The sequence below is a fragment of the Rhineura floridana genome, chromosome 3 (assembly GCF_030035675.1).
Source record: "Rhineura floridana isolate rRhiFlo1 chromosome 3, rRhiFlo1.hap2, whole genome shotgun sequence".
NCBI lineage: Eukaryota > Metazoa > Chordata > Lepidosauria > Squamata > Rhineuridae > Rhineura > Rhineura floridana.
The window spans coordinates 198,844,070-198,869,822 of record NC_084482.1 but is presented as its reverse complement, the minus strand read 5'-3'; the positions used below and the strand labels follow the sequence as shown (position 1 = coordinate 198,869,822).

The 25,753-nt window shown below is 43.1% G+C and overlaps 1 protein-coding gene and 1 long non-coding RNA gene across 6 annotated transcripts in view; both read left to right on the top strand.

Annotated features, from left to right (window-relative positions):
* Positions 1-347: 347 nt before the first annotated feature.
* On the top strand, positions 348-5,823 carry LOC133381052 (uncharacterized). Its single transcript, XR_009761612.1, has 3 exons — positions 348-477; positions 2,352-2,394; positions 5,059-5,823. It is a non-coding gene; the product is annotated as an uncharacterized LOC133381052 (long non-coding RNA).
* Positions 5,824-11,349: 5,526 nt separating this feature from the next.
* PPT2 (palmitoyl-protein thioesterase 2) overlaps positions 11,350-25,753 on the top strand; it is a 62,856-nt gene continuing 48,452 nt past the window's right edge. For 2 of the 5 annotated variants that reach the window (XR_009761610.1, XM_061619489.1), the window contains exon 1: positions 11,644-11,760. The gene's annotated coding sequence lies outside the window, so the exon portion shown is untranslated. Of the gene's footprint in view, positions 11,427-11,643; positions 11,761-11,969; positions 11,994-12,623; positions 12,647-25,753 lie in introns of those variants that run through there. The other 3 variants (XM_061619491.1, XM_061619494.1, XM_061619495.1) reach the window with 3 other exon arrangements.

The window sequence follows — 25,753 nt, the reverse complement described above, 5'->3', positions numbered from 1 at the left end:
GGCAAAGGATGTATGCTGTGGAGGTGTGGGGTGGACTGAATGAACAGCATACGTTGGCAAACCACGCTGCTGTTCTCAGTACACTATCTCTCAAGACATTGCGATCTGACCAGTGGAAAAACAGGATGTGGTTAACTTTATGGCTGTAAACGATACTGACATCTGTAGTGGTTAAATAACTGCCTGCATATTGCCACGTAGATAATGCTGTTGTACTATGTATGTACGTGATGTTATACAATAGTTAAAGGTCATAGGCTGTTTATGGAGAGAAAATAATCCACGCCTCCAAGCGGAGGTAAAATAAAAGCGGAGACGAGAATTACGAGGGGGGCTCCGAAATTGAACTCTGGTCTCACCGTGTCTCACTGTGTCGTGATATCTACATCTGGTGACCCCGACGTGATTCAGAACAAACACCCTCGTACCCACTGGCAGGATCAGCCAACGGTGCACCTCAGCGTACAGCTCCCATTCGTGAGTATGGGGGGGGAATTGTCAGCTCAGCAGAAGGTTCATGCACAAGAGCTACAAAAAATTTTAAAACAGGATACCTCAGCTTTTATAAGTCGTTCTCACATTGAATCATTGTTAAAAACAATTCAATGTCAATGTCCATGGTATCCAGAGCAAGGATCACTACGTCAGTCAGATTGGATAAAGATAGGGAGAAAATTACATGAAGAACCAAGAGCACCTATTCACCATCTCTTATTATGGCAAAAGTGTGCTGAGGCCATTAGTCATTTAGGGATAAAAGAGACATCGCTGTTTGCCAATTCTGACCAGAAAACTCCTCTTTATCCCCAACTTTCTTTACCTACACCTGAAAAGGATATTGAGAAATTTGTAAATGCTCCTCCATATAGCCCTCCAGTCCAACAAGAACAGGTTACTGGGAAGGTTAAAGCAGCCATAGCTCAGGCTGCAGCCTCAGGATTATTATCTATGGAAGAAATGGGAGACTGGGAGGGTACAATTTCAGCTTTTCCCGTTACATATCAGCCAGATCCTAATAATGCTAATAATCGCATAGCAACTTGGACAGCTCTTCCGTTTTCTGTTATTAGAGAAATAAATAAGGCAGTAAGAGAATATGGGATTACGGCTAATTATGTACAAGGGATGTTGGAAGGAGTAGCTACTGGATATAACATGATCCCTCAAGATTGGAAGGATCTCTTTAGGATGATTTTGACTCCTTCGCAATATGTAGTTTGGGACCAAGAATTTAGACATGCTGCTATAGCAGCTGGGGATGCTAATATCATTCCCGAGCAAATTTATGGGTCAGGTAATTTTGCTACCATAGCACAACAAGGGGTATTGCCTGAAGCCGCATTTCATCGAACTGCTGAGTGTATACAGAAAGCATTTAAAAAGGTGCCTGCTGGGAAAGAACCCTTACGTTCTTTTACGAATGTACGGCAGCAAGCAACAGAGCCCTATTTTCAGTTTGTTGACCGTTTGAAAGAGGCTCTGACACGGCAGGTTGATAACCCTCAGGCACAAGGGGAATTATTGTTAAAATTAGCTTACGAGAATTCTAACACAGACTGTAAAAAGATTTTGAAAAACATTATTCATAGACCGCAATATGAATTGGGAGACATGATTCAAGCTTGTGCAGAGGTAGGTACACATGTTCATGCCATGACATTGTTAGCTGGGGCATTAAGACAGGGTAACAAACCTACAGGCAATTGTTTTAATTGTCAAAAGCCTGGTCATTTCAGAAGGGAATGTCGGGCTCCTGGCGGAGGAGCATTTAAAGGTGGGGGCACTGTTACAAACCGGCCAAAGAAAATCTGTCCGAAATGTAAAAAGGGTTATCATTGGGCTAATCAGTGTCGTTCAGCTCCCATTACCAATACCAATGTGTCTTCCCGTCCTATTGAGGGAAACTGAACTTGGGGCAGGCTTCCAGCCCCGAATCTCAAGGAAGTGTACCCACCCCTGCTACTCAAGGAAGCGCTGGAATTGATTTGATACATGCAGAGTCAAAAGATGTTCCTTTGCCTGGAGCAGTTCTTTTAATGCCTACCACACTCACTGGCCCTTTACCAGAAGGCACCGTAGGCCTTGTACTACCGCGATCCTCTGCTTCCAAGAATAATATAATGGTGGTACCTGGTGTTATTGATTCTGATTATCAGGGAATTATTTATATTCAGTATTGGAGTCACCTTCCCCTTCAGTTGAAGAAGGGAGATTCTTTTGCGCAACTATTGTTATTGCCATATCGTCTTTTCACATCGAACACTTCCTCCCAAAAACGTACTGGTGGATTCGGATCTACAAGGACGAAATCGCCGAGTGTGAGTATTTCAGGTAATCCTTTCCATCCACAGATAGCTGCAGTACTGGCAGAAGTGACCAGGGAGAAACCGGTTCGTAAGTATTGTTTAAACAATGTTATTTTTGAAGGTATTATAGATTCTGGGGCAGATGTCACAGTAATTGCTGAACATAACTGGCCATCCTCTTGGCCAGTAGAAGTGGCCCCTTCTGTGTGGGGAGTGGGCGGAGCTCAGGATTCAAAACGGAGTAAGGATTGGATACAAGTTGTTGCTCTTGATGGTGATCGTATAGCCCACATTCGCCCTTGTATTTTGGACATTTCAGTAAATCTGTGGGGAAGGGATTTACTGGAGCAATTCCAGACCACCATTGTTATTAATGATTAGCCAACAAAAGGCAGCTCTTCCTTTACAATGGAAGACAGACATACCCATTTGGGTAGAACAATGGCCCTTACCCAAAGAAAAATTAGAAGCTCTGCACCAACTGGTAAAGGAGCAACTGGAAGCTGATCATATAGCAGAAAGTAATAGCCCTTATAACACCCCAGTGTTTGTGATTAAAAAGAAATCTGGAAAGTGGAGGCTCTTACATGATTTACGAGAAATAAATAAATTAATTGTGCCCATGGGTCCGCTACAATGTGGGACGCCTAATCCAAATTTAATTCCATATGACTATTCCTTAGCTATTATAGACCTGAAAGATTGCTTTTTCACAATACCGTTACAAGCGCAAGACGCACCGAAATTTGCGTTTACTGTTCCCGTATATAATAACTCTGGCCCTGCGCAACGATATCAATGGAAAGTGCTACCTCAGGGCATGTTAAATAGTCCAACCCTATGTCAACAGTTTGTAGACATGGCCCTGCGACCCTTTCGGGCTCAATACCCTACATTATTGGTCTACCATTATATGGATGACATCTTGGTGGCTGGGAGAACCCTCCCATCTATGTGGCAACAACACCTTACTGATCATTTGTCACAGTCAGGGTTGCAGATTGCCCCTGAAAAGGTACAACTCAAAGAACCATTTCTGTATTTAGGACATAAATTAATGCAATCCTACTCCACTCCTGTATTGCCCTGTCTTACTTTGTCAATGAAGCCAACTTATGTAGAACTACAACAATTCTTGGGTTCTATTAATTGGATTCGACCATATTGTAAACTTACCACTCAAGACATGGGGCCTTTATTTGAATGTTTAAAACAAGGACGTCAACCTGCAGATATTATTACTTTAACGGAACAGGCAAGGCAATCCCTAGAATTAGTTTCTACAACGTTAAAAGCTATTTGGGTGGATCGACAAATATTGAATAAACCACTGATTTTATTTGTTTTATTTGATGGAAGCCAACTTTTTGCTGCACTCACTCAGGAGTCAGGCTCCAATGCTACACATATAATAGAGTGGCTTTACTTAGCCCATACACCAAAGTCATCTATCACAACTTTGCCAATGCAAGCAGCAGAAATAATCCAAAAAGCACGATTACGATCAAGGCAATTATTAGGTATCGATCCGGTTGAAATTTCGTTGCCTCTTAAACTTTACACATGGGAAAATGCTGTTGCGCTTTCTGATGACCTTCAATGGGCTTTAGTCTCTTATTTGGGCACAATTTCATGTCGTTCCTCATCAGATCCACGGCTTCAAATTACACAAAAAATTCCTATCCAGTTTCAATCTGTAATCAGTTTACAACCCTTACCTGCGGTCACGGTCTATACTGATGGCAGTCCAACTAGAGGGGTTGTTGCATGGCACGAGCAGGGGGTTTGGAAGACAATTTTCACCTTACCCCAAACTTCCGCTCAGAGATCTGAGTTGGCCGCTGTTAGTATGGCGCTGTTGACTTTTGCAGATCAGGAGGTTAACATTATTACCGATAGTCTTTATGTTAAGAATGTTGTACTTGCATTACCCGGTAGTTATGTCTCTCCCATGCTGGACACTAATCTACTTGCTCTTATGCTTACACTTCAAAAACTCATACATACTCGGTCTTGTCGATTTGCTATATTTCATATTCGCAGTCATCAACCTTTCCCAGGATTGTTAACAGAAGGTAATCAATATGCTGATCAGGCTCTTCGTGCCCTCCTTTGCACACCCATAGAAAGTCATGCCCTTCATCATCAAAATGCTAAAGCACTCCAGAAGCAATTCCATCTTACTGCCCAGGAAGCCTCTGCCATTATTCAACAATGTCCCCAATGCACACAGTTAACTCTATCCCCAGAACCAGGAGTGAACCCACGAGGTCTCATAGTTAACCAGTTGTGGCAAATGGATGTTACACATTTTCCTACTTTCTCCCCATGGAAGTATTTGCATGTTACAGTAGATACATATTCCGGATACATATGGGTAACTCCTCAGAAAGGGGAAAAAACTAAGAATGTTATTAATCATGTCATTCGTTCTATTGCCATCATGGGCCAACCTCAGACGATAAAAACTGATAATGGTCCTGCATATGTTTCACAGCAATTTGCACAGTTTTGCACTAAGTGGTCCATTACACATTTGTTTGGTATTCCTTATAATTCTACAGGTCAAGCTGTCGTCGAACGTACCAATCGTACCCTTAAAGAGCATTTGCTTAAACAAAAACAAAAAGGAGGAGTACCACTGGGATTGGCCACCAAAGAGGAGTGGCTGGCACAAGTGTTGTTTACCATTAATCATTTAAATTTGTCTCAATCTCCCAATACTCATTTTTCCTTTTCTACTCGAGCGCAGCGGCATTTTCAGCAGTCGGAGTCTCTACCTGCCCCGCGGGTGCAGTTTCGGCAACTACCAAATCCAGAGTGGAAAGGCCCAGTTCCGCTTATAACGTGGGGTCGAGGTTACGCGGCTGTGTCTACGCCTGACGGTCCTGTGTGGGTACCTGCTAGGTGTATCCGGCCCTGGAAAGACGATGTCCTGGCACGATAATCTTAAGAATCCCATCCCTAATTTTTCTCTGCAACTTCAGGATACTGGGATGTCTTCCAGGAAGCGTGGTCGGAATGTTCCGCAACCTCCCGTGACTTGGGGCCAAATAAAGAACTTAGCAACACAAGCAGAAAAAGCAATGGAACAAGCCGGGGTGGACAAGACAACTGAGAATACCATTCTTGCTTTAATTGCGTCTTTAAATACAAATTCTATTTTTGTACTTTGCATTTGTTGGATTTTAGGAAGCGCCGGGGCTGACAGGTTGGGGCAGGAGTTGGGGATGCGGTTTCAACACAATATCTGGGTTCAGTTAGCAAGAATGACAAATGTGAGTGACTTTTGCATGACTGAACATGTACAGGAAATGGGTATGTTGGGAACATGTTTAATACCCGTATGCAAAGCACCTGGGGATATTGGGAACATTACAGGACTTGGGCGGTTCATGAATACTTCAGAGATTAAATATCATACTGTTTCGAATTGGGGAACTCCAACCTTCCAGCTGCCTGTTAATGCTTTTCAATTATTTACATCACATGTTGCAAATTCCATTAATAATACGTGTGCTCGGATGGTTAATTGTAGTCGACATAAGGTGCAGAAGGGATGTCTAAAGGTTGGGAGACCCACATGGAATTGTACACAGCACATTAACATATCCAGTATGTACGGACACATTCCTTTACCAGGTGGATGGTTTTGGACATGTGGAGAAACCACTTTTAATTATGTTCCCGCTAATATTTCTGATACCATCTGTTGCCTGAGTCGACTGGTTCCCATTTTCCTTCATAAAAGGGAGTTGCTAGCCCAACGTAGGAAAAGAGAAGCTGTTGCCATGCCGGCTGATTGTAATGACAAGGTGGAATTGCTTAATAAAGCAGAAAGTGTATCACTAGCCATCTCCCTTGTTGGACTTCCTGCATTGGCAGTAAGTAACAGCAATCAATTACATAAATTAGCCTGTAATTATGTTAAGATGATAAATGCCACCTCTCGAGCCATTGCTTTGTTAAATGAAGAGCAGGGTATATTAAGACAAGCTATCTTGGATAATCGTGCAGCTATAGATTACCTGCTATTACAACATCAGTTGGGGTGCGAAACTATAAAGAATATGTGCTGTTTTAATTTAACTGACAACAGTTTTGAAATCAGAACACAGGTAAAAAACTTGAAGGATCTAGCTAATAACATTTTGCAGGACGCCCCTACAACTTGGTGGCAGTGGCTTTGGAGTTGGCTGCCCACTGGATGGCTAAGTCAGATTCTTAGATATGCTATTCTTTTACTCATTTTAAGTATAGGCTTATGCTGTTTTTTACAATACCTTTTCCAGACGTGTACACCTGTTGCTCCGCGACCATTACGTAGTAATTACTTTTTGCTAAAAAATAAAAAAGGGGGAGATGTGGGGTGGACTGAATGAACAGCATACGTTGGCAAACCACGCTGCTGTTCTCAGTACACTATCTCTCAAGACATTGCGATCTGACCAGTGGAAAAACAGGATGTGGTTAACTTTATGGCTGTAAACGATACTGACATCTGTAGTGGTTAAATAACTGCCTGCATATTGCCACGTAGATAATGCTGTTGTACTATGTATGTACGTGATGTTATACAATAGTTAAAGGTCATAGGCTGTTTATGGAGAGAAAATAATCCACGCCTCCAAGCGGAGGTAAAATAAAAGCGGAGACGAGAATTACGAGGGGGGCTCCGAAATTGAACTCTGGTCTCACCGTGTCTCACTGTGTCGTGATATCTACATGGAGGCAGAGAACAAACAACAGGAAAGGGGCTACAAGAATGGAATGGAGCATATCTAAGCAGGCAAAGAACAAAAGTGGAAGAAATAAGAGAAATGGGAAAAGAGCCAGTGGCAGTAGCCTGACAATTGAACCCAAACCCAGCCTGTAGTAGGCCTAAGGTAGGCCTGTGTGTGCATTGTACTTAAATTAAAACACACACACTATAATCAGGGCCGGTCCTATAATTAGGCACAGTGAGGCCGCCACCTCAGGCAGCAGAAAATGGAAATTGACTGCCTTCAAGTCGATCCCAACTTATGGCTACCATATGAATAGGGCTTTCATGGTAAGCGGTATTCAGAAGGGGTTTACCATTGCCTCCCTCTGAGGCTAGTCCTCCCCACTGGCTAGGGCCTGCTCAGCTTGCCACAGCTGCACAAGCCAGCCCCTTTCTTGTCCGCAACTGCCAGCTGGGGGGCAATTGGGCTCCTTGGGACTATGCAGCTTGCCCACAGCTGCACAGGTGGCAGAGCACGTAACTCCCAAGCCACCCACTGTGGGGGTGATCTTTAGCTGGCCCTTGACACCCAGGAGACATGAGTGGGGATTTGAACTCGCAGACTATGAACTCCCAGCAGAGGGTGTAAATTAATGAAAGGGCAACAAAGGGTATCTCCATTGGACTGTCACTATATAGCAGATGGGATTCCAACACATACCACTTTGCACAATTAAAGGGGATTAAAGCGTTCTGTCACCCTACTGCAACAAATCCACTTCAAAAAACCAAGCAGCAGACTTTTGCAGTTAGGAAAGTGATGGCAGAAATGCACTAAAAGGTATGGGATGAACAAATGGTTAACAGAAAAAGGTGAGAGCACCCTACAAGTAAATCAGGATGAAGACTCATTGTTGTGTAACTGCCCCATAAAACAAATCAGAAGGGATGTTCAGTTAAGACTGGGTGTGATCTAACCACCACAGGCGTTTCCAGACTATCACTGTTTTGGGGTGAGATCCAATCACATACCGGCAATTTCATGTTGCACAGTTAAAGTTGGTTGGGAGGTCTTGTGCAACAAACCTGCTTCCTCCAAAGATTGGATGTTTTGTGATCAGGAAAGTGATGAGAAAATGCACAGGAAAGTGTAGGATGATGCTTGATATAATGTTGCCTCACCTTCCCACAAACAAATCAGAATGGATGTTTATCAAATAGGCAATGTCATCTAAACTCCCTGCAAACAAATCAGGATGAATTTTCAATAAATATGTTGTCTGGAAGCAGCCCTTAAGAGTTTTGTGCAAGCAAATCAGGATGAATGCTGAATAAAAAGTACTCTGGAGGAGTCCAAAGTGTTCATTATTAAGTTTGATATTATTGTATTTTGACTGCCAGGGAGGAGGAGAGGTAGTTGTGAGATTTCCAGGTGCCAAAATAACTTGGCTGGCCCGCATATTTTACAACAATAAAATATACAATTATAAAAACAAAACAGTTAAAAACCATAAAACAAGAAAAGTGTAAAAAGAATTAAACACTGTTCCATATACAAAACGATTAGAAACAATTCCATATATTGAAAAAATTTAAAAAAAATTAAAAACAACTACATATGTAAAACAGTTAAAAACAGTTAAAACAGTTAATACTGGGATAAAAATCTCCAGTTTCAACCTTTTGAGGAATGTTGTTATATTATGAAAGTACAAATATGTATATCATAAATGAATAGGTGTGTTTTTGTAAGTTGTAAATAATTTATTATTTTAGGATTATTTTGAAACTTAAAAATGCATGTAATCAAATGGTCTGCCTTAAAGAAATTCCTTCCCCATTAGCTTGTCTGTCAAGGAACACCTAAACATCTGACACTGAACCACTGAGCATTCCTAGGGATTCTGGGGGATTTTCTAGGAGGCACTGGTCAGGCCTGCTCAGCCTGACTGTCACCGTTTGTGAACTTAGAAGCTGCCATAACCACAAACCCAGCGTTCTGTTGTAAATGCACCCAGCAGTGGAAGATGGTGGATCTGTCTCTTTCAGATTGCTATTTCTCATTGAGAAGCCCCTGCTGAAGCTTCTGCAAAACTCCAGGCTTCCCAGAACATAGTTGGAAACATTGGTCTGTCATACAATGTTGCATGCACAGAGTTTCATTGACCCAACAGGACTTCCTCTCCTTTCCCTGTTTGTCTCTGCTCCAGAAGGTTTTCCAGTCCTCTGGAGCAGATTTTGAGGTCATGCAAGGGGTGGCAAGGGGGAGGAGGAGAAAGATATGTTGCACAAGGTGCTGCAGTCACTGGGCTAGTTTGCACATGCTAAACCATGGTTTATTGAACTAGGATTATGTGTGAACCCTGTCCAATAGCTTAACTATGGTTTGCCTGCTGCCAACAAACCACAATTTAAATCCATGGTTATTGTTGGCTATGAATCTTGGCTTGTTTGAACTATGGCTTGGCATTATATGTGAACCCAGTACCCTTCACTAACCATGATTTGTTTGACCAGGCCATCCAAGACCCTCACCAGGTTACAAAGGCATGAGGCAAGAGCAGCTGGAAAACTAACCAAGCCTTAAAGAAACAAGCCATGGTTTGATAATATCTGGGGCAACCCACATATTATGGTTAATCTGTGCTTTATTAAACAAACTATGGTTAATCTGTGCTTTATTAAACAAACTATGGTTTAGTGTTACGTGCGAACCAGTGGGGAACTGCTTAGGCCTTTAGAGTGTTGGACTAGGAACTGTTCTTAGAGTGTTTAGTCTGTTGCAGCATAAACAGCAGTCTTGTGGCACCCTAAAGACGAGTAAATTTTATTACAGCATCAGCTTTTGTGGACTAGAGTCCACTTCATCAGATGCATGGAGTGTGATCCTCAGTTACAAACACAGGAAGCTGTTTTATACTGAGTCAGACCTTTAGTTCCTCTAGCTTATTGTCCCTACACAGTCTGGCAGTGGCTCTCCAGGGTTTCAGACAGGAGTCTCTCCCATCCCTAATTGGAGATGACGGGGATTGAAACTTGAACCTTCTGCATGCAAAGCACATGCTCTACCACTGTGCTATCGAGGTATATACACACATGGTTGGTGGAGGAGAGTTATAAGCAGTTGGGTGGGAGGGAAATTAAATGCAAGAAGTGCAGACAGATAGTGACATCCTGTTTGCTTTTCAGTACTGCATATTTTAACCTGTTTGGCTCCATTTCCTTGTCTCTCTATCTCCTTCAGAATGCTCCCTGTGATTTACAGCTCCTTGAGCATCTGCCTCTTTGACATTTTCCACTTGACAAGCCCTTACTGGCTTCAGTTTGTTTTCCCAGCAAACACAGTCACATGTTGCCAAGTCCATTATCGCATGAAATTCAGCTCCACCTAGGAAGGGAAGTTAAAAAATTTTTTCGGACTGTTGCTGGAAGAGTAGGCACTAACGAACTCCAAGCAAGGCTTAAATTTGTTCTGGGATTCACAGCCGCAGGGCTTAGCCTCAGGATGTATACTAGGCTTGAAGGTGGCCAAAGGCACTATGTGGGGGCAGACCAGTGGTGTTTCAGTTTAAATTAAAACCAGCTGTAGGGATCTCAGTTGTACACCAACATTCTAATTTGCCTGGCTAAGGAAGATATCTTGGGATGTATAAACACTTGTGTACAGAATGTACACAATGCTCACCTTCACATACACCCCAATTCTGTGCATGTTTACTGAGGAAGTAATTGCTGCTGAGTTCAATGGAATTTACTCCTAAGTAAGTTTGCATAGGCGAGCGGCCCAGGCTCAATGAGATTTCCTTCTGTTTAAACATTAGGACAGACAGATGATGACATCCTGAGGTTTTTTTTTAGCCCTGCCTGCATCTGTATTGGAATCACTTTTAAAGATGTTTTTAAAGCTGTTTTTCTGCAGTGCACAGTGATTGACTGGTTACTTAGATTCTAAGGGATGGGCTATTATTTTAGATATCCTGTTCCAAAGCAATATAGGGGGCTTTGAACCCCAGTACCAGCACCTTGAACTTTAACTCCTTAGTGATTGGCAGCCAGTGCAATTCTTTCAGCAGCACACAGTATGGTAGCAATACTTTACCCCAGTGACATACACAGGATATGGCTGTAAATGCAGTGCACATCATAACTGCAGGCCTACGGTGAAAGAGTTAATTCCATTAATGTTAATGGGATTATTCACGAGTAAACATGTTGAGGGTCATTAGGTTTTAAAATTAAAAAAGCCCGGGGAATTAAGGGGATTTCGTGGAGCTCCCATTTAAATTTGAGCTCCCGCACTTGTGATTGTAGACATGAACGCATTAATTTGCAGGTTAAGGGAGCTGGAAGCTAGGATTTCAATTTCTCTGGAAAGCGGAAGGGTTGCATCCCTACATAGTGGGCATTTTTTAAAGGTAGATGTCGGGACGTTGGAGGAATATTCTCGTACAGAGAAAAAAAACCGGGAGGGGGACTTATCTTAACCTCAGACCCCTCTGATCTACGGCCTCTTCTTTTTAGGGGGCGCCAGTTTTAATATGCAGAGATGAATGGAAGGGGGTGGGAATAGAACGTCGGTACATTTGGTTTCCAGGGACGCCTGCGCGGTTACCTGGGGTGGGGGAGCATTCCCGGATCTGACGCGCGCGCTAGCACGAGAGGGGAAATAAACAACAAGCGAGAAAGAGAGAGGAGAGAGAAGATCAGCTGGCGGATGGGGGCAGGGAAGCGGCTGGTGCATTGATCCAGGCAAGATCCTATGGGTAGCAGTGGGGCGCGCGAATTGGGTTGACTACAAGACGGGGAAAAAAGTTTACGCGTTAATTGGGTTTTCAGCTGGGAAATCCCCTATAGGAGAGACGGGTTACGAATTGATCCACGATCTTAAACTGGGGGATTGGTTTAGATGTTGAATGTGGCTTCACCGAGTTTCTGAACAGTAATAATACACATCTATTTTCGCTGAAGAAGGGCCTGCTGAGGTGCAAGGAGCGGGAGGGTCTTGTTTACTTTCTTTTAAAAATTTTTTTGGTTCTGTTGAGGTTAGCGGGTCTTGATCCTGGATAGCTCATGTGTTTAAGTTACATAGAAGGGAGCTTTAACCAGGGGTCTCTCGCCCACCTGCCCCTCCTTCCAAACTGCAGTAGTGGGGAAAGCAGCACCTGATGGCGTTGTCCCTGTTTTGCGGGAGATACAGGACCTTTCTGAGAATCTGAACTTCTCTGGTCCTTTTACACACTGTGTTAATTTTTATAAGACGGATTTGCAATGTAGTGGGGGTGGAAATGCATTGTTTCTTGGGTGGATGAGCTGGTATGTAGAAATTGTGAATTTATTTCTGCCAGCATAAATCCTTGTATTTTTAAAAAATACTTTTAAGTTGGAAATAGACTAAATAAATTTAGTCATTTTGACGGGGCAAATGACAGTGGGTATAGAGAGAATACTGGTGGGCTTCTGTTAAGACTTCCTTTTCTTCCCTGCTGACCTTACCGGCTTTCCAATCGGCTGCTGTAGCTGTACCTTTTAACGACAGCTTGGTGCGCAAGTGAAGCTCTTTACAACCTCAGCGCTTGCACGTCAAGCTGCTGTTAAAACCACAGAGCATAATCTTGTTTTTTTCCCCCAACGGTTGGTGAGTCCACGCGTTGCAATCCCAGGAATGCTTTAGTGGGATAGAGGTGGCTCTTCTGCTTAAGGCAGTGCAGCCAGCCCTGACTTTGCATGTGATGTTGCTGGTTTAATAGCTTTGGGGGCTCAGATTCAACGTGGAGGAGTGTTGCATTAGCAAAGGGAAAGTAGATGCAATGGTTCTTTGTTATTGTTATGTGCCTTCAAGTCAATTACGACTTATGGAGACCCTATGAATCAGCGACCTGCAATAGCATCTGTTGTAAACCACCCTGTTCAGATCTTGTAAGTTCAGGCTTGTGGCTTCCTTTATGGAATCAATCCATCTCTTGTTTGGCCTCTTTTTCTACTCCCTTCTGTTTTTCCTAGCATTATTGTCTTTACTAAAGAATCATGTATTCTCATTATGTATCCAAAGTATGATAACCTCAGTTTCATCATTTTAGCTTCTGGTGACAGTTCTGGTTTAATTTGTTCTAACACCCAATTATTTGGCTTTTCCGCAGTCCATGGTATATGCAAAGCTCTCCTCCAACACCACATTCCAAATGAGTTTATTTTTCTCTTATCTGCTTTTTTCACTGTCCAACTTTCACATCCATACATAGAGATCAGGAATACCATGGTCTGAATGATCCTGACTTCAGTGTTCAGTGATACATCTTTGCATTTGAGGACCTTTTCTAGTTCTCTCACAGCTGCCCTCCCCAGTCCTAGCCTTCTTCTGATTTCTTGACTATTGTCTCCATTTCAGTTAATGACTATGAGAAGGTATTGATAATCCTTGACAAGTTCAGTGTCCTCATTGTCAACTTTAAAGTTGCATAAATCTTCTGTTGTCATTACCTTAGTCTTTTTGACGTTCAGCTGTAGTCCTGCTTTTGCACTTTCCTCTTTAACTTTCATCAGCATTCATTTCAAATCATTCCTGTTTTCTGCTAGTGGTATGGTATCGTCTGCATATCTTAAATTATTGATATTTCTTCCTCCAATTTTCATACCTCCTTCACCTTGGTCCAATTCTGCTTTCCGTATGATATGTTCTGCATATCGATTAAACAAATAGGGTGATAAAATACACCCCTGTCTCATACCCTTTCCAATGGGGAACCAATCGATTTCTCCATATTCTGTCCTTACAGTAGCCTCTTATCCAGAGTATAGGTTGCACATCAGGACAGTCAGATGCTGTGACACCCCCATTTTTTTAAAGCATTCCATAGTTTTTCATGATCTACACAATCAAAGGCTTTGCTGTAATCTATAAAGCACAGGGTGATTTCCTTCTGAAATTCCTTGGTCTGTTCCATTATCCAATGTATGTTTGCGATATGATCTGTCATGCCTCTTCCCTTTCTAAATCCAGCTTGGAGATCTAGTATTTCTCGCTCCATATATGGTAAGAGCCTTTGTTGTAGAGCATTACTTTACTTACATGGGACATTAAGGCAATAGTTTGATAATACTACATTCTGTGGGATCCTCTTTCTTTGGAATTGGGATGTATATTGAATGTTTCCAGTCTGTGGGCCATTGTTTTGTTTTCCATATTTCTTGACAGATTTTTGTCAAAATTTGGACAGATTCAGTCTCAGTAGCTTGTAGCAACTCTATTGGTATGCCATCTGTTCCTGGTGATTTGTTTCTTCCACGTATTTTAACAGCAGCTTTCACCTCACATTCTAAAATGTCTGGTTCTTCATCATACGGTTGCTCCATGAATGAATCTGTCATCCTGGCATCTCTTTTGTAGAGTTCTTCAGTGTATTGCTTCCATCTGCCTTTTATTTCATTTCAGTCAGTCAGTGTGTTCCCCTGTTGATTATTCAACATCCCTACCCTTGTTTTAAATTTCCCTTAATTTCTCTAATCTTTTGGAATCTGGCTCTTGTTCTACCCTTTTTGTTGTCCTCTTCTATTTCTATACAATAACTGTTGTAATAGTTCTCTTTGTCCCTATGTACTAGTCGCTGTATTGTTGCATTTAGGGTTCTAACCATGTTTCTATCTCCTTTTGCTTTCCTCTCTTTAATCATTTTAAGAGTTTCTTCAGTCATCCATTAAGGTCTTTCTCTCTTTTTATTTATTTATTATTTGATTTATATCCTGCCCTTCCTCCCAGCAGGAGCCCAGGGCAGAATAATAAAAACAGACTTTAAAATACATTAAAACAAAACAACTTTAAAAACATTTTTAAAAAGCTTTCAAGACATCTTTAAAAAATAAAAAGGTTAAAAACTTTTTTTAAAAAACATATGGTTTAAGAACATATTAAAAAGCAATTCCAGCACAGAGGCAGACTGGGATAAGGTCTCAACTTAAAAGGCTTGTTGAAGGTCTTCAGTAGGTGCCGAAGAGATAACAGAGATGGCGCCTGCCTAATATTTAAGGGTAGGTGCCACCACACTAAAGGGCCGTGTCCTATGTTGTGAGGAACAGACCTCCTGATAAGATGGTATCTGCAGGAGGCCCTCACCTGAAGAGCGCAGTGATTGACTGGGTATATAAGGAATAAGACGGTTCTTTAACTAGAGGTATTGGAGTTTTTTGCATTCTTCCCTGATAATGTCTCTGACTTCACTCCATAGTTCTTCTGGTTCTCTGTCAACTAAGTTTAAAGCATCAAATCTGTTCCTTATTTGATCTTGATATTCTTCTGGAATATTATTTAAATTGTATTTTGGCATTATGATTGCTTTGTTGTTGTTCTTTAGCTTTACTCTGATTTTTTGATATGATCAGTTCATGATCTGTACTGTAGTCTGCTCCTGGTCTTGTTTTTGCAGAAAGTATGGAACTTCTCCATCTTCTGCTACCAATTACATAATCAAATTTGGTTCCTATATTGACCATTTGGTGATGTCCATGCGTACAGTCATTTTTCAGTTGCTCAAAGAATGTGTTTGTGAGAAACCAATTATTGTCTTCACAGAATTCGATAAGTCTTTCTCCTGCTTCATTTCTATCTCCTAAGCCCCATTTCCCTACAATTCCTAGTTCTTCTCTGTTCCCTGCTTTTGCATTCCAGGCCCCCATGATTATCGGCATATCTTGTTTTGGTGTGTGATCAATTTCTTCTTGTACTTCTACGTAAAATATCTCCAATTTCTCTTCTGCATTTGCCATTGGAGCGTAGACTTGGATCTTTTGGCTGGCTTTAATTAGCCAACAGCCAGTAGCCTATGGCGGTGAAGGTTTTTCTATGTATTATATATAGAAAAAATGGAAATGGACTGCCTTCAAGTTGACCCCAACTTATGGCGACCCTATGAATAGGGATTTCATGGTAAGCGGTATTCAGAGGGGGTTTACCATTGCCTCCCTCTGAGGCTAGTCCTTCCCAGCTGGCTAGGGGGACAACTGGGCTCCTTGGGACCATTGAGCTTGCCCACGGCAGCACAGGTGGCAGGACATGTAACCCCTGAGCCACTCCCTGTGGGGGTGATCTTTAGCTGGCCCTTGACATCCAGGAGACACGAGCGAGGATTTGAACTCGCAGACTCTGGACTCCCAGCCAGCGTCTCCTCCCCATTGTGCTATACCAGCTGTTATTATATATAGAACGGGGGATTAATTAAGTTTAACAGACCAAACATATTTTCCATTCTTACCTGGAGATTCTTCCCCTTTCCAAATACTTAGGTAGCACTCTTGTGTAAACTTCACTACTGTGCTTTTCACATGCATTAGCTTAGGCTGCATACACACCATGCATTTAAAGCTCATGACGTCTCCCAAAAAATCCTGGGAGCTGTATTTTATCCCCAGTAGAGTCACAATTCTTAGCACCCTTAACAAAGTACAGTTCCCAGGATTCCTTTTTGGAGCAAGGAGAGAAATACTTGAAATGTGTTTTAAACGTAGGGTCTGTATGCAGCCTGAGTGAATAATCCTGCTTCTTCCTCTACTCTTTCCCCCCATCTGTTCTGAGTGTTGGTAAACTATTCCATGCTTGCATTCGTAAGAAACCAGGAAGACTCTGCAGAGCAGACCTTTTGACTCTAGCAGTCCATTTCTGGCCTGGAAAAAATGGATTATTTTTTATAGAACTGATGATGAACTGCCCTGTGAAGAATGATGCAATTTCCCTCGCCCTTCTCCCCCCCCCCAATCTTCCTGCCATTTCTGAGGCTTTCATCCACCACCTCTTTGCTGTAGGACACTCTTGCTCAATATAGCAAAGGGTGGTGGAGATGGAGAAGGGATTAGGAAACAAGTGGGAGAAGCCATGGCTGCCTTCTTTCTTTTGGCTTAGGGCGGTATATAAATAAAATAAAATAAATAAATAAATAAAATAACAGAGGGTGCATCCAGATGACCTGTTCGTTGAGCATTCATCCCGATGTGCTTGCAAGGAGATTAAGTGACATTGCATCAAAGCAAGTGTTATGGCATAAGAACATAATAAGAGCTACAATTTTGCCTAATTCTGGATTTGCTAGTCATGGGGAGAAGAAAGAAGCAGTTGAGGACCCTGAACCTCCATCCCCAACTATTGATATCTTTTCCAGACTTTTCTTTTTCTTCTGAGTTATCAGTATACAATTTGTGCTCATGTGTTTTTGAGTGTAGTATTTTCAGCCATAAGGCCTAGAAACTTGTTCTGTGGCCACCTTCTGTGCTCTGCGCTTCAGCAGCGTTAAAATACACGCATTGCCATGGTTGCAAGCAAGGCCAGAGTAGCTAAAGAGCCACCTCTTTAGGGCTTGTCAAGGGGGTTGTTTTATTGAGTGGTAAATAAAGTAATTTACTAGGTCATTGCGCTGTATGTGTGGGAAGGGGGAACTGAACAACTTTCTCCCTGCTCTTATTTCTTGATGGCTGTAAACTAATCTTTTAAGTCTTATTTTCATTGGTGGAAAACCAGTGCAATTCTACTTTCCCCCTTAGCTGATACCCAGGATGTGATCTAATTCAGTGCTTCCCAACCTTTATGAGTACCGGACCCTTTTGCAAGCTCAAAAAATTTCATGACCCCCCCCCCGCTAATTGTAATTTTAGTCTCTGTTAATTGTAATTTTGCCATGCACCATTTTTTCCATCTCCAAATATTCCTTTCCCTTAAAAGCCCTGCAGACAGGGAGGTGTTGCTTCCTTTTTGTAATGCAAAGGTCTAATCAGATTGGTATACCCCTCCCCAACACTCTGAAGATGGCCAGTCCTGTCTCCCAACACCAGTGGGTTATAGTGTTGGACTAAGATCCAGGCTCAAATCCCCACCTACCCATGAAGCCCACTGGGTGACCTTGAACCAAACACAGTCTCTCACTGACCTACCTCACAGTGCCGGTGTAAGGATAAAATGGAAAGGGGGGGGGAAACTATGTGCACCTTGGAAAGGTGGGATATAAATGCAATAATAATTAAATATATAAATTTCATCTGCAGTAGGTGGACCCCAGCATCAACCAACGTGCTGAGCTATAATAATAATAATAATAATAATAATAATAATAATAATAATAATAATAATAATAATAATAATAATAAAAGCAGCAATGTGGTCATGGTGGGGATGCTACATTGTGAAGACAAAAGGGTGGATAGATTGAGGAGGGGGGTTAGTTCTTTTAGGCCTTGGGATGATCATCAGAACTGATGACTTGGTTAGCATGAACTTGGGAAATGAGAGTGTAGCAGAAAACAGTTCAGCGCACACACGCACACAAACACACCTGCCCTCCTGCAAGCATCTGCAGGCTTATATGCATTCAGGCACATAGGAGGGGGGATGCCCTCAACTGCTGCAGCATCTTGGAGAGATTGGGGGGATGGAATGTAGGTGGAAGGAAGGAGGGATGCTGGTGCACACACACACTTAACCTCACAGATGGGGTGTGAGCAAGTCCTGAGCATCCTCACTGCTCCTTGGCTCCATCTGGGCGGCCTCGCAAATAAGAATAATTTTTAAAAGGAGGTGGCAGTGAAGCAGGAACCAAGAAAGGCAGGCAGGCAGGCTGCCAGGAAGGAAGGAGGAAAGCAGCCTTTCCTTGCAACCTTGCTTCTTTTGTTTCACGAAAAGCCCGCTCCTCTAGTTCTGAGCAAGGGCATCGTCAGCACCGAGGAGACGGAAGTACGAGGAGACAGGAGTCAGAGATGGTAATTCTTTCTTCTTCCTGGTAGCTCCACCCTCAGCCTCCTTCGGCATCTGCCACATGTTTTATAGGCAGACGCCTGCCCTCGGCATGCCTGAAAGAAACTTTACCACTTCAGTAAAAGTCCTCTTTCTCGTTTGCAGCAAGGGGGAGGTATAGTCTGCAGCGGCAGTGGGGAGCAGAAAGCATCCAGTGAATGAAGACTTTTAAAATACATAAATTCACTAATAGGCAAAAAACCTTGCGGTTTAAGAATGTACCTATAGCCCACAGATATTTTTATCAAACTTTAAAAAGCAGGGAAATTGGGCAGCTATAGTGAATGCACCAGGGGAGCAGGAGACCTGACTTCTCTGAGATATTGTACTGCCCTACAAAGTCGTCAAAATTCAAACACAATTTGAGTTGGTCTTTCACAGTCCAATCCACTTCCTGTGTAGCTTCGAAGAATTTGGTAACATGTGCATCTAAGCATATGGTGAATGGTGGCAATATCTGCCATCTCCAAAGATGGAGAATTACATTTTTGTATGTTTGTTGGTGTTCTTCTTACTTTGCTTCATTCCTGTGTTACTAATGTTTGTACAGAGAATCGAATCTAGAAAATTTTATCTCTCATTATTCATCCTAGAAACCTGTGTCAAATTTATTTTCATTAATTTCAAAGCCTTTTTATTGGTCAATGTCATATGATGGTGAAGACAGCCTTTTGTGTTTCAGACTGGAGGTTATGTTCTATTTCGGGTGCATTAACAGTTGAGTCTGAAACTGCCGTTTGATGTAAAATCAGACTGATTGCAATATGTTGCTACTTCAGGAATGACTCTAGCTGTTGGAAAAAACAAACTTAGCATGCCCAAGATGCATATTTCAGTCTGCTATGTTTAAACCACTTCATTTAAGGCAAGGTGGGTGTGGTCAGTTAAAAACATAGAGCACACCTAGAATTTTGTTAGAATATATTTCATCTCCCGCTGTTTTATCTTGTGCAAAGTGAGACACTCCTGATGTCCACCGGAGACTATTCTGCAGAATACTCAGTGCCATTATTCCACAATTATATTTGGAGGTTTTTTTAGTGTAAATTTTGCAAAGTGTTGCTGTACTTCATATATTCAGAGAAACAGAAGCAAAAGAAAATGATTTCCTATAGGAAACTTCACTAAACATTCAAAGTAAATCAGCCATATTTAAAGTGACTATCTGAATTATGACAACTGTCTTAATAACGTTGCTTCCTTCCTGCTAAAACAAGATCAGCACAGCACATGTCTTCTTTCTATTATTTGGGCTGATTACAGGTGTTGCCACCACTCCCCATATACTCAGAGGCACATGTTACAAAATTTTTCCAAGCTACACAGCAAATGGCTTGGACTATGAAAGACCAACCCAAATTGTGTTTGCATTTTGACAGCTTTGTAGGGCGGTCCAATATCTCAGAGAGGAGATCAGGTCTCCTGCTCCCCTGGTGCATTCACTATAGCTGCCCAATTTCCCTGCTTTTTAAAGTTTGATAGAAATATCTGTTGGCTATGGGTACATTCTTAAACCACAAAGTTTTTTCCCTATTAGTGAATTTCTCTGCTTTTTAATCTGGGAGGTAAGAAATGGGATCCTGTGTAAGCTTGCTGAGAATGGATTGATCGTTTGCATGCTTATTGAGTTCAGTGGGATTTACTCCCCTGCAATCATGCTTAAGATAGGTGAAACTGACCAGAGGGGATGGGGAGGGGAGGAGGAGGAGAGAGGGGAATGGGAACAGAAAGGAGGGGGAGGGGAGGAGGACAGGTTTGATCATTTGCATGTTTATTGAGTTCAGTGGGATTAACTCCAGTGCAATCATGCTTAGGATAGGTAAAATTGACTGGGGGGGGAAGGGATGGCTGGAGTGGGCAGGGAAGGAGGAAGAAGGAAGAAGGAAGGGGAGGAGGAAGGGAGAGGAGAGGGGAAAGTCAGGTCTGATCATTTGCATGCTTATTGAGTTCAATGGGATTTACTCCTATGTAATCATGGTTAGGTTAGGTAAAACTGACCATGGAAGGGAGGGGAGAGGGAAGAGGAGAGTGGAAGGGGAGGGGCAAAGGAAGGTGCAGTGAGGGAAGGTTTGATCATTTGCATGCTGATTGAGTTCAGTGGTATTTACTCCTGTGCAATCATGCTTAAGATACGTAAAACTGACCATGGGGAGGGGATTGGAGTGGCCAGGGGAGGGGAGGGGCTAGAGGGAGGGGAGGGTGGGTTTGATCAGTTGCATACTTTTTGAGTTCAGTGAGATTTATTCCTGTGCAATCATGTTTGAAAATGGAAATGGACTGCCTTCAAGTGGATCCCAACTTATGGCGACCCTATGAATAGGGTTTTCATGGTAAGCAGTATTCAGAAGTAGTTTTATCATTGCCTTCCTCTGAGGATGAGAGGCAGTGACTGGCCCAAGGTCACCCAGTGAGCTTCATGACTGTGTGGGGATTTGAACCCTGGTCTCCCAGGTCGTAGTCAAATATTGACCAGGGGGGAGGGGAGGGGAGGGGCAGGGGGTGGGGAGGGGAGGGGCAGGGGCAGGGGGGTGAGGGGCAGGGGCAGGGGGGTGAGGGGAGGGGCAGGGGGGTGAGGGGAGGGGCAGGGGGGTGAGGGGAGGGCAGGGCAGGGCACTGGGCAGAGAGGAAGCCCTTTTCCTTTCCAAAAGGAAAACATTGTGAACAGTATCATTTATTTTCAGCGTTTCTCCCACCTTTTTATTCTATAGCAGGCACATGTAGCCTCCCACCCAGACTTAAACCAAAGCTGTCCCTGGTCACATCCACACCAGGCCTTTATTTCACTTTGAACAGTCATGGCTTCTCTCAAAGAATCCTGGGAAGTGTAGTTAGTGAAGGGTGCTGAGAGTTGCTAGGAGATGCCCTGTTCTCCTCACAGAGCTTCAATTGGAGCAACTGACTGTTAAACCATTCTGGCCATTGGAGCTCTGTCAGGGGAATAGGAGTCTCCTCTCAGCACCCTTCACAAACTACACTTCCCAGGATTCTCTGAGGGAAGTCATGACTGTCTCATGTGAAATCAAAGTCTGGTGTGGGTGTGGCCCCCTGATTAGCAAGCCCAGCAGCTGTGAGTCTGGCTTTTAGAACACTGACAGTTGGTTCTTACTGAGCATGCCCGACATGATCATTCAGTTCAATGCAAAATTTATTAAATTAATTAAAAATCAGCCAGGCATTTTTTAAACTTTTAAACTGCAGAAGATGAAGGTCAGAGTATGGGGCAAGGTCAGTAACAGGATTACAGGTACTCTGTGAGCATGGCTGATTTTTAATGAATTTCAAAGGATTATGAGAACTCTGAGAAAAAAGTCCAAATGGGGTCTGGATTCTTTTTCTCTCTCTTTAGACTTTGAACTCTCTATTCTTTCTGTTTTGTTTATTGCCGTGAAAATTGAGAGGGTTGTTAAGCAAGCGTTTCTGAGTTCAGGACTTTAAGTTGTGTAAGGTTTTGTTTTGAAATGAGCTTATGGGAGGCATCAGAATGGCATAGGGAGGTATTTTCAATTTAACATTGCGGAGTGTGAAATCCACGCTGGCTATAGTATACAGCCACTCTCGTGGCTGTGTAATTATTCATTTCCTTAGTGTTTGCAGCCCCCGTGATTCCTTCTTGGCCCCCTGGGGGTCATGGCCCCCAGGTTGGGAATCGCTGAAATTTAAATTGTTTCAATTGCTGTTTTAATGAGGAAGGGCTGTCTCTCAGTGGTAGAATATTTGCTTTGCACGCAGAATGTCCCAGGTAGGGCACCAGGAAACATCCTCTTCCCCCCCCCCCCAAAGAAATAATGTCCCAGGTTGAATCCCAGCATCTCCCAAGTAGAGATAGGAGAGATTCCTGCTTGAAATCTTGGAGAGCTGCTGCCAGTCAGTGTAGACAGTACTGAGGTACATGGACCAGTGGTCTTGACTTGGTATGAGGTAGTTCCCTAATGGGCTTGTTTTATTGTGCATTTTAATTTTAGATGTTTGTTTTAATATTTTGATGGAATTGTTTTATTCTGTATTCTAATTGTGTTTATATTTTTTGTAATTGGTTTTATACTTGTAAACCGCTTAGAAGTCACTTGGGCAATTAAGTGGCATATAAATACTAACAATACTCTGAAGACATGTGGTACCACCATCTTGCAGGCCTGGGTCTGGTCAGTGCCTGGATGGGTGACTGGGAACTACATGTAAGCCACCTTGGGTTCCATGATGGGAAAAAAGCAGGATATAAGTGGAAGGAGAAATAAGTTATTTCCACAGGGAATGTTGTGTATGTACTCAGCTTGCAGGCACTTTTTGGCATGCTTCTATTGATGAGTGACCCACAACTAAAGGCCAGACTGAGAGCAAGTGACCCAACGGAAAGAAAGCAAGTATTAACTATCTTGGCAAGGAGTTCCTGTCAAATGGCAGCTTGACTGAAAAAGCTCAGATGTGAAACATCTGGAAAGAAGTTTCAGTGGTTTGGGAGGATCTAGGGCAGGATCTAGGGGAATGTTTTGGCTGAACCACAACTCCCATCAGCCCCCGGAATATAGCAAATGGCTAAGGATGATGGAAGTTGTAGTTCAGCAGCGTCTGGAGGTCCATGGATTCCTACCCTAGGGCATTTTTGCCATGGAAATGATAATACACCAAATTAAGGAAGGGCAAATCCAGCTGACGTCGTTTGTGTGTGAGTGTGATGACCCAGGTGGTGTGTGCTTCCAGCTTCCACCCAAGAATAAGTACCCTATGCTTATCAATGTGTTCTTTTTCTCTTCTGAGACAGGTCTGTTTCGGATTTCACCTACAAGCCCACTCTTGCTTATGTATCTGTGCAGCCGGTTCATTGTCTCTTTATGTTGGTGTTTTTGGTGGGCATGTTGCTGTTCATTTGGCGTGTTCCTTTGTGTCCCATCAGATTTACTGCTGTGTGCCTCTGCTGAGCCAGGTGTAACATTTCACTGCAAGAGAATAGACATGATTCCGGCAAAAAGGCTGTTGATTTCAGTGAGAGAGGAGGGACAGCGGCTGTGGCGATTTGTTGAGCCCAGGGGTGTTGAACCCAGTGAACCCAGTCTCTCTCACGAGAGGCAAGGAGGGGGAATGCATGAGTTTCAGGCGCCCCAGCCATTAGAGAGTGTGGGCGAACCAGCTGTTGTTGAGTCTGCCCCCGACCTTGAGGAGGAGAGCGAGTTGGCCGCCCCGCCAGTTCCCACAGATGGCCCTGCCCCTCAAAGGGACAGCGCTCTAACCCCAAGCACGTCCCGGGGCTGTCAGGAGACAATCTCGAAACCGCAGTAACTCCTCCTTCCCCAAGCAGTATCCTAGAGACGCCCTCTGCTCCCCCGCCCTCTGCTCCCCCGCCTGTCGATAAGGAACCTGTTCTTTCAGATGAGCCCTTGGAGGCTCGCCCCCCTTCACCACGTTCACGACGTCGGGAGAAGCGGACGGGGCAGAGGGCATGTGTGCAAAGGAGTGAGAGGTTACGCTCCAAGACCTTTCCTATTTAAGACTGCCACGTCCTGAATGGGGCGCTGAGTCAACTTTCATCACATGTTGCAGAGCATGTGTAGAGTGCAGTTAGGGATTGTAGTGAGTTAGCATAGTGTCTTTTCTATGAGGCGCACAGCCTTTGATGTATCCATTACTTTAATAAAACAAGAGTTACTTGCACCCTCGTCTTCGACTCGTGGTTCCTGCTCTGAACTGGACACGATTGTTGTCTCATCAACATACATGACATGTTTTTTTAAGATGTTCAAAGCTTTTAAAAAAAGTTTTTAAAGATGTTTTGTTTTAATATATTTTAAAGTCTGTTTTTATGATGTTTTAAAGTGTTTTTAGTGTTTTTGTTTGCCGCCCTGGGCTCCTGCTGGGAGGAAGGGCAGGATATAAATCAAACAATAAATAAATAAATAAATAAAATGTGGTTTTAGTACAGTCTATAAGAGTGTGCAAAGGACAGAAAGGCAATCCAAGTTCGTTTCTGTACCCATCGTGAGGTGCTTCTTTTGACCTAAATGGTTTGGGAACTGGAAGTCTGAAGGACTGCATCCTCCCCACATGAGTCTGCCTACCTGCTGCAGCTGTTGTGTACTTCACCCTTCATTTGAGGTGCAGAGGCTGTGTATGCCTAACAGGGCTGCCTTCTTGGTGGCACCCAAGCTATGGAATTCTTGGTCTCATGAGACTCAGTTAGGTACTTCCTTGAGTGCATTTAGATGTTGGGGAAGGGCCATAGCTCAGTGGTACAGCATCTACTTTGCATGTAGAAGATCCCTACTTTAATCCCTGGCATCTCCAGGTAGAACTAAGAGAGATCCTGGCTGAAATCTTGGAGAGCTGCTGCCAGTCGGTGTAGACAATACAGCTCCCCACATTCCTATGTTAGGATGGTTTGTTTAAACAAGAGGTTGGAGTCCTATATCACTCTTCAAGTACATGAAAGGTTGTCACATAGAGGAGGGCCGGGATCTCTTCTCGATCGTCCCAGAGTGCAGGACACAGAATAATGGGCTCAAGTTGCAGGAAGCCAGATTTCGACTGGACATCAGGAAAAATTTCCCAACTGTTAGAGCCATACGACAATGGAACCAATTACCTAGAGAGGCAGTGGGCTGTCCAACACTGGAGGCATTCAAGAGGCAGCTGGACAGCCATCTGTCGGGAATGCTTTGATTTGGATTCCTGCATTGAGCAGGGGGTTGGACTCGATGGCCTTATAGGCCCCTTCCAACTCTACTATTCTATGATTCTATCCATTTGGGGTATGTGCCTTGGTGGGATTTATTTTGTACATACCTTGGTGGGATTTGTTTCTAGGTAGACATGTATAGTGTTGCACTGGTTAAGATTTTGAGACCTTTTTAACCTAGCTACTTTTTAATCTTTAGTGCGTATAAATGTTTAATGCCGTCTTTCTAAGTCATTATTAAAATAAAGATGCTTTTGTTTAGACAAACATTTTTTCCTACTGTGCTCCATTTTGCTTTGTTCTCTGAGTGA